Raw genomic sequence first — 7,894 nt, 5'->3', positions numbered from 1 at the left:
GAAGCTCTTACTCGCTGTCCGTGATTGCTGACTTATCTAGGTCACCAAATCTATCCTTCGTATTACTCCAAACGCACATCCTGATCGAAAGGTCCCTGCTCATGGGTGATGATCCGGCTCAGGTGAGAGGATCTAACAGCACTGCGAGATCCCTAGTGAAATTCTTAAAAGGCAGATTTTGATGTCTCCACCTGCATTTCTGTAGGTGAAGGAGAGACAAGCCCAGTGCAATATAGCACTGCATAACATGACATTCTGCTGCATTTACACTTTTTGCTTTGTATTTCAGATTAAATTGTGTTACTTTTAGCTTTGCACTTTCAGTTTTGTATTTTCTTTTGTACACAGCATATTTAGGATTGTGATTTTACAATTTCTGATTTTGCATTCACAGTTTTCTGTGTAACTTTAACAAACTTGGGATCAAACTTTTACCAAAAGATTTGTGGATATATATAACAAATCCACAGAAAGAATGCAACGACAGCACTCTGTGCACAGACTAGAGAAGCAAAGAAATTCCAGGTTGTGTTTAAAATGTAACTTTTATTCTGTTTAATTAAAATCGGGTTGAAACACTAAAGTTAAAAAACAGTGTGAGACTAAATCAAAATTATTAGTAACTGTGGTAAATAATTATTGGGTATTACGCCTTTATATATTTGTATCAAATTACCACAAGTTTAAATTGTAAGTAGCAGAGCCTACCCCCCTCTTGGAAGTTGGCTGTTAATACTGAGGGGTGGGTTTCAGATTGTGATCAGGGCTGTATAATGACAATAATAGGGGGGAAAAAACAACACTGGTTCACACAGCTACTGTGTTAATACAGTGCTAAAAGGAAAATAACTGATTATTGAAGGTTCAGTAGTAATGTGGTCACTAGGTAGGTTCGAATTGTGTGCATACCCATATATAATGTTATTGTTTATTTAAGCAAGTAGGAGCAGTTGCTCAACAATGTATCAAATAATATGTAGTGCTTAAACACATGAAACTAATAGATTAGAATTGCTTGCACTTTCGGACCCGTTGGCTGAAGTAGTATAGCCAAGATTGTATAACCAGTGTGTCAAAATTGCCAGCATTAATAGCATAGCAATTCAATAGATAAGACCACACAGGAGTGAGTTAAACTACCATACAATCCGTTAAATTTAGAGTTTTGTCTGTTAAAAACCCGCGCAGCTAACGCTGCTTTTTTTCCCAACACACCCTTCAGCAACGCTGGTATTTAGAGTTGTCTGAGGGGCTGCGTTAGGCTAAAAAAAGGGTGCGTTGAGCCTAATTTAGCTCCACTTCAACCCTCAATACCAGCGTTGCTTACGGTAGCGGTAAGCTGGGAAAACGTGCTCGTGCACCGATATCCCCATAGGAAACATGGGGCATTTTGGGCTGAAAAAAACACAGCGTTCAGCTCCTAACGCAGCCCCATTGTTTCCTATGGGGAAACAATCTCTAAGTCTACACCTAACATGAACCCGAGTCTAAATACCCCTAATAGTATACTTATTAACCCCTAAATCTGCCGCCCCCGCTTTTGCTGACACCTACATAATATTATTAACCCCTAATCTGCCGATCCGGTCACCGCCGCAAACCTACATTATCCCTCTGTACCCTAATCTGCTGCCCCTAACATCGCCCGACACCTATATGATATTTATTACCCCTAATCTGCCCCCCCCAACGTTGCCGCTACCTTACCTACACTTATTAACCCCTAATCTGCGACCGGACCTCGCCGCCACTATAATAAATGTATTAACCCATAAACCGCCGCAATCCGCCTCGCAATATATTAACCCCTAATCTCCTGCCCGCAACGTCGCAGCTACCTATAATTACATTTATTAACCCCTAAACCTAAGTCTAACCCTATAACCCTAACACCCCCCTAACATAAATATAATTTAAATTAAACAAAATAATATTCCTATTAATAACTAAATTAAACCTATTTAAAACTAAATACCTATACAATAAACCCTAATATAGCTACAATATAAATAATAATTCATTGTAGCTATTTTAGGATTTATATTTATTTTACAGGCAACTTTGTATTTATTTTAAACTAGGTACAATAGCTATTAAATAGTTAACTATTTAATAGCTACCTAGTTAAAATAAGTACAAAATTACCTGTAAAATAAATCCTAACCTAAGATACAATTAAACCTAACACTACACTATCATTAAATTAATTAAATAAATTACCTACAATTACCTAAAATAAAATACAATAAAATAAACTATTCTATAATACAAAAAAAAACACTAAATTACAAAAAATAAAAAGAATTACAAGCAGTTTAACTAATTACACCTAATCTAAGCCCCCTAATAAAATAAAAAGCCCCCAAAATAAAAAAAATTCCCTACCCTATTCTAAAATACAAAAGTAATCAGCTCTTTCTTCTGTTAAGTGTGATCAGTCCACGGGGTCATCATTACTTCTGGGATATTACTCCTCCCCAACAGGAAGTGCACAGAGGATTCACCCAGCAGAGCTGCATATAGCTCCTCCCCTCTACGTCACTCCCAGTCATTCTCTTGCACCCAACGACTAGATAGGATGTGTGAGAGGACTATGGTGATTATACTTAGTTTTATATCTTCAATCAAAAGTTTGTTATTTTAAAAATAGCACCGGAGTGTGTTATTACCCTCTCTGGCAGAGTTTGAAGAAGAATCTACCAGAGTTTTGCTATGATTTAGCCCGGAGTAGTTAAGATCCTATTGCTGTTCTCGGCCATCTGAGGAGTGAGGTAAACTTCAGATCAGGGGACAGCGGGCTAGATGAATCTGCATAGAGGTATGTAGCAGTTTTTATTTTCTGACAATGAATTGATGAGAAAATCTGCCATACCGATATAATGTCATGTATGATAACTTTACACTTCAGTATTCTGGGGAATGGTTACTTCACTAGAATTACACTGTAAGAAATACATAAAGCTGTTTAATAACTAGAGATTATGTTTAACGTTTTTGCTGGAATGTAAAATCGTTTTCATTTGCTGAGGTACTGTGTGAATAATGTTTGGGCACTATTTTTCCACTTGGCAGTTGCTTAATCTGTTTTTCTGACAGTTTCTGTTCTCCCTCACTGCTGTGTGAGGAGGGGGAGGGGCCGTTTTTTGGCGCTTTTACTATGCACTCAAATATTTCAGTCAGCACCTCATTGTATTCCCGGCATGATCCGGTTCATCTCTACAGAGCTCAGGGGTCTTCAAAACTTATTTTGAGGGAGGTAATTTCTCTCAGCAGAGCTGTGAGAATTATAGTTTGACTGAGATAAAAAACGTTTATTCTGTAATTTGTTTCCTGCTTTCAGAATTTGTTATCTTTGCTAATGGGATTAACTTTGCTAAAGTTGTGTTGTTTACAAGGATTGAGGCTTATAACTGTTTCAATTTATTAATTTTCAACTGTCATAGATCTTCTGTGCTTCTTAAAGGCACAGTACGTTTTAATATTATTCTTAATTGAATTGTATTTCCAAGTTGCAAGTTTATTTGCTAGTGTGTTAAACATGTCTGATTCAGAGGATGATACCTGTGTCATTTGTTGCAATGCCAAAGTGGAGCCCAATAGAAATTTATGTACTAACTGTATTGATGCTACTTAAATAAAAGTCAATCTGTACAAAATTGAACAAATTTCACCAAGCAACGAGGGGAGAGTTATGCCGACTATACTCGCCTCACGTGTCAGTACCTACATCTCCGCGTCAGAGGGAGGTGCGTGATATTGTAGCGCCGAGTACATCTGGGCGGCCATTACAAATCACATTACAGGATATGGCTACTGTTATGACTGAGGTTTTGGCTAAATTACCAGAACTAAGAGGTAAGCGTGATCACTCTGGGGTGAGAACAGAGTGTGCGGCTGATAATATTAGGGCCATGCTCAGACACTGCGTCACAGGTGGCGAACATGAGGACGGGAGAACTTCATTCTGTGGGTGACGGTTCTGATCCAAGACTGGATTCAGATATTCAAATTTTAAATTTAAACTGGAAAACCTCCGTGTATTACTAGGGGAGGTGTTAGCGGCTCTGAATGATTGTACACAGTTGCAATACCAGAGGAAATGTGTAGGTTGGATAAAAGATTTTGCGGGGTACCCGACGAGTACTGAGGTTTTTTCCTATACCTTAAGAGACTTACTGAAATTGTTTCTAAGGAGTGGGATAGACCCGGCTGTGCCGTTCTCACCCCCTCCGATATTTAGAAAAATGTTTCCAATAGACGCCACCACAAGGGACTTAAGCAAACGGTCCCCTAAGTGGAGGGAGCAGTTTTCTACCTTAGCTAAGCGTACCACTATCCCGGTGGAGGATAGCTAGTGCTTTTTCAGATCCAATGGATAAAAAGTTAGAGGGTACCTTAAGAAATGTTTGTTCAACAAGGTTTTATATTGCAACCCCTTGCATGCATTGCGCCGATCACGGCTGCAGCGGCATTCTGGATTGAGGTCTCTGGAAGAGAACATTGGTTCAGCTACTCTGGACGACATTACGGACAGGCTTAGAGTCCTTAAACTAGCTAATTCATTCATTTCGAGAGGTCGTAGTACATCTTTACTAAACTTACGGCGAAAGAATTCAGATTCGCCATTCAGGCACGCAGGGCGCTGTGGCTAAAAATCCTGGTCAGCTGATGTTTACTTCTAAGTCTAAAATTGCTTAATTTACCTGTCAAAGGGCAGACCTTATTCGGGCCCGGGTTGAAAGAGATTATCGCTGACATTACAGGAGGTAACAGGCCATGCCCTGCCTCAGGACAAAGCCAAAGCCAAGACTAGACAGTCTAATTTTCGTTCCTTTCGTAATTTCAAAGCAGGAGCAGCATCAACTTCTCTGCACCAAAACAGGAAGGAGCTGTTGCTCGCTACAGACAAGGCTGGAAACCTAACCAGTCCTGGAACAAGGGCAAGCAGACTAGGGAAACCTGCTGCTGCCCCTAAAACAGCATGAATTGAGGGCCCCCCGATCCGGGATCGGATCTAGTGGGGGCAGACTTTCTCCTCTTCGCCCAGCTTGGGCAAGAGATGTTCAGGATCCCTGGGCGCTAGAGATAATATCTCAGGGGATACCTTCTGGACTTCAAGTACTCTCCTCCAAGAGAGAGATTTCATCTGTCAAGATTGTCAACAATCCAGACAAAGAAAGAGGCGTTTCTACGCTGCGTACAAGAGCTCTTGTTAATGGGGAGTAATCCATCCAGTTCCACGATCGGAACAGGGACAGGGAGTTTTACTCAAATCTGTTTGTGGTTCCCAAAAAAGAGGGAACTTTCAGACCAATCCTGGACTTAAAGATCCTAAACAAATTCCTAAGAGTTCCATCGTTCAAGATGGAGACTATTCGGACAATTTTACCTATGATCCAAGAGGGTCAATACATGACCACTGTAGATTTAAAAGATGCTTCCCTTCACATACCCGATTCACAAAGATCATTATCGGTACCTAAGGTTTGCCTTCCTAGACAGGCATTACCAGTTTGTGGCTCTTTCATTCGGATTGGCTACAGCTCCAAGAATCTTCACAAAGGTTCTGGGTGCTCTTCTGGCGGTACTAAGACCGCGGGGAATCTCGGTAGCTCCATACCTAGACGACATTCTGATACAAGCTTCAAGCTTTCAAACTGCCAAGTCTCATACAGAGTTAGTGCTGGCATTTCTAAGGTCACATGGATGGAAGGTGAACGAAAAGAAAAGTTCACTCGTTCCACTCACAAGAGTTCCCTTCCTGGGGACTCTTATAGATTCTGTAGAAATGAAGATTTACCTGACAGAGGACAGGCTAACAAGACTTCAAAGTGCTTGCCGCACCCTTTATTCCATTCAACACCCGTCAGTGGCTCAATGCATGGAGGTAATCAGCTTAATGGTAGCGGCAATGGACATAGTACCCTTTGCACGCTTACACCTCAGACCACTGCAACTGTGCATGCTAAGTCAGTGGAATGGGGATTACTCAGACTTATCCCCTTCTCTGAATCTGGATCAAGAGACCAGAAATTCTCTTCTATGGTGGCTTTCTCGGCCACATCTGTCCAGGGGGATGCCATTCAGCAGACCAGACTGGACAATTGTAACAACAGACGCCAGCCTTCTAGGTTGGGGGTGCCGTCTGGAATTCTCTGAAGGCTCAGGGACAATGGAGTCAGGAGGAGAGTCTCCTGCCAATAAACATTCTGGAATTGAGAGCAGTTCTCAATGCCCTCCTGGCTTGGCCCCAGTTGACAACTCGGGGGTTCATCAGGTTTCAGTCGGACAACATCACGACTGTAGCTTACATCAACCATCAGGGAGGGACAAGAAGCTCCCTAGCTATGATGGAAGTATCAAAGATAATTTGCTGGGCAGAGTCTCACTCTTGCCCAGCTGTCAGCAATCCACATCCGGAGTGGAGAACTGGGAGGCGGATTTCTTAAGTCGTCAGACTTTTCATCCGGGGGAGTGGGAACTTCATCCGGAGGTCTTTGCCCAAATACTTCGACGTTGGGGCAAACCAGAGATAGATCCTATGGCGTCTCGACAGAAACGCCAAGCTTCCTCGTTACGGGTCCAGATCCAGGGATCCAGGAGCAGTCCTGATAGATGCTCGGACAGCACCTTGGGACTTCAGGATGGCTTACGTGTGTCCACCCTTCCCGTTGCTTCCTCGATTGATTGCCAGAATCAAACAAGAGAGAGCATCAGTGATTCTAATAGCACCTGCGTGGCCCACGCAGGACTTGGTATGCAGACCTGGTGGACATGTCATCCTGTCCACCTTGGTCTCTACCTCTGAAACAGGACCTTCTGATACAGGGTCCCCTTCAAACATCAAAATCTAACTTCTCTGAAGCTGACTGCTTGGAAATTGAACGCTTGATTTTATCAAGACGTGGATTTTCTGAGTCAGTTATTGATACCTTAATACAGGCTAGGAAACCTGTTACCAGAAAGATTTACCATAAGATATGGCGTAAATACCTATATGGTGTGAATCCAAAGGTTACTCTTGGAGTAAGGTTAGGATTCCTAGGAATATTGTCTTTTCTACAAGAAGGTTTAGAAAAGGGTTTATCTGCTAGTTCATTAAGGGACAGATCTCAGCTCTGTCCATTCTGTTACACAAACGTCTGTCTGAAGTTCCTGGACGTCCAGGCTTTTTGTCAGGCTTTGGCCAGAATTAAGCCTCGTGTTTAAAACTGTTGCTCCACCATGGAGTTTAAACCTTGTTCTTAATGTTTTACAGGGCGTTCCGTTTGAACCCCTTTCATTCCATTGATATAAAGTTGTTATCTTGGAAAGTTCTATTTTTAATGGCTATTTCCTCGGCTCGAAGAGTCTCTGAATTATCAGCCTTACATTGTGATTCTCCTTATTTGATTTTTCATTCGGATAAGGTAGTCTGCGTACTAAACCTGGGGTTCTTACCTAAGGTTGTTACTACAGGAATATCAATCAAGAGATTGTTGTTCCTTCTTTATGCCCAAATCCTTCTTCAAAGAAGGAACGTCTACTGCACAAACCTGGATGTAGTCCGTGCTCTAAAATTTTACTTACAGGGCAACTAAGGAATTTCGACAAACGTCTCTCTCTGTTTGTCATTTACTCTGGGCAGAGGAGAGGTCAAAAAGCTTCCGCTACCTTCTCTTTCTTTTTGGCTTCGTAGCATAATTCGTTTAGCTTATGAGACTGCTGGACAGCAGCCTCCTGAAAGGAATTACAGCTCATTCTACTAGAGCTGTGGCCTTCCACTTGGGCCTTCCAAGAATGAGGCCTCTGTTGAACAGATTTGCAAGGCTGCAACTTGGTCTTCGCTTTCATACTTTTTCCAAATTTTACAAATTTGACACTTTTGCTTCATCGGAGGCTATTTTTGGGAGAA

The sequence above is a fragment of the Bombina bombina genome, chromosome 5 (assembly GCF_027579735.1).
Source record: "Bombina bombina isolate aBomBom1 chromosome 5, aBomBom1.pri, whole genome shotgun sequence".
In the NCBI taxonomy this organism is placed as follows: domain Eukaryota; kingdom Metazoa; phylum Chordata; class Amphibia; order Anura; family Bombinatoridae; genus Bombina; species Bombina bombina.
This window is presented reverse-complemented; position numbering follows the sequence as displayed.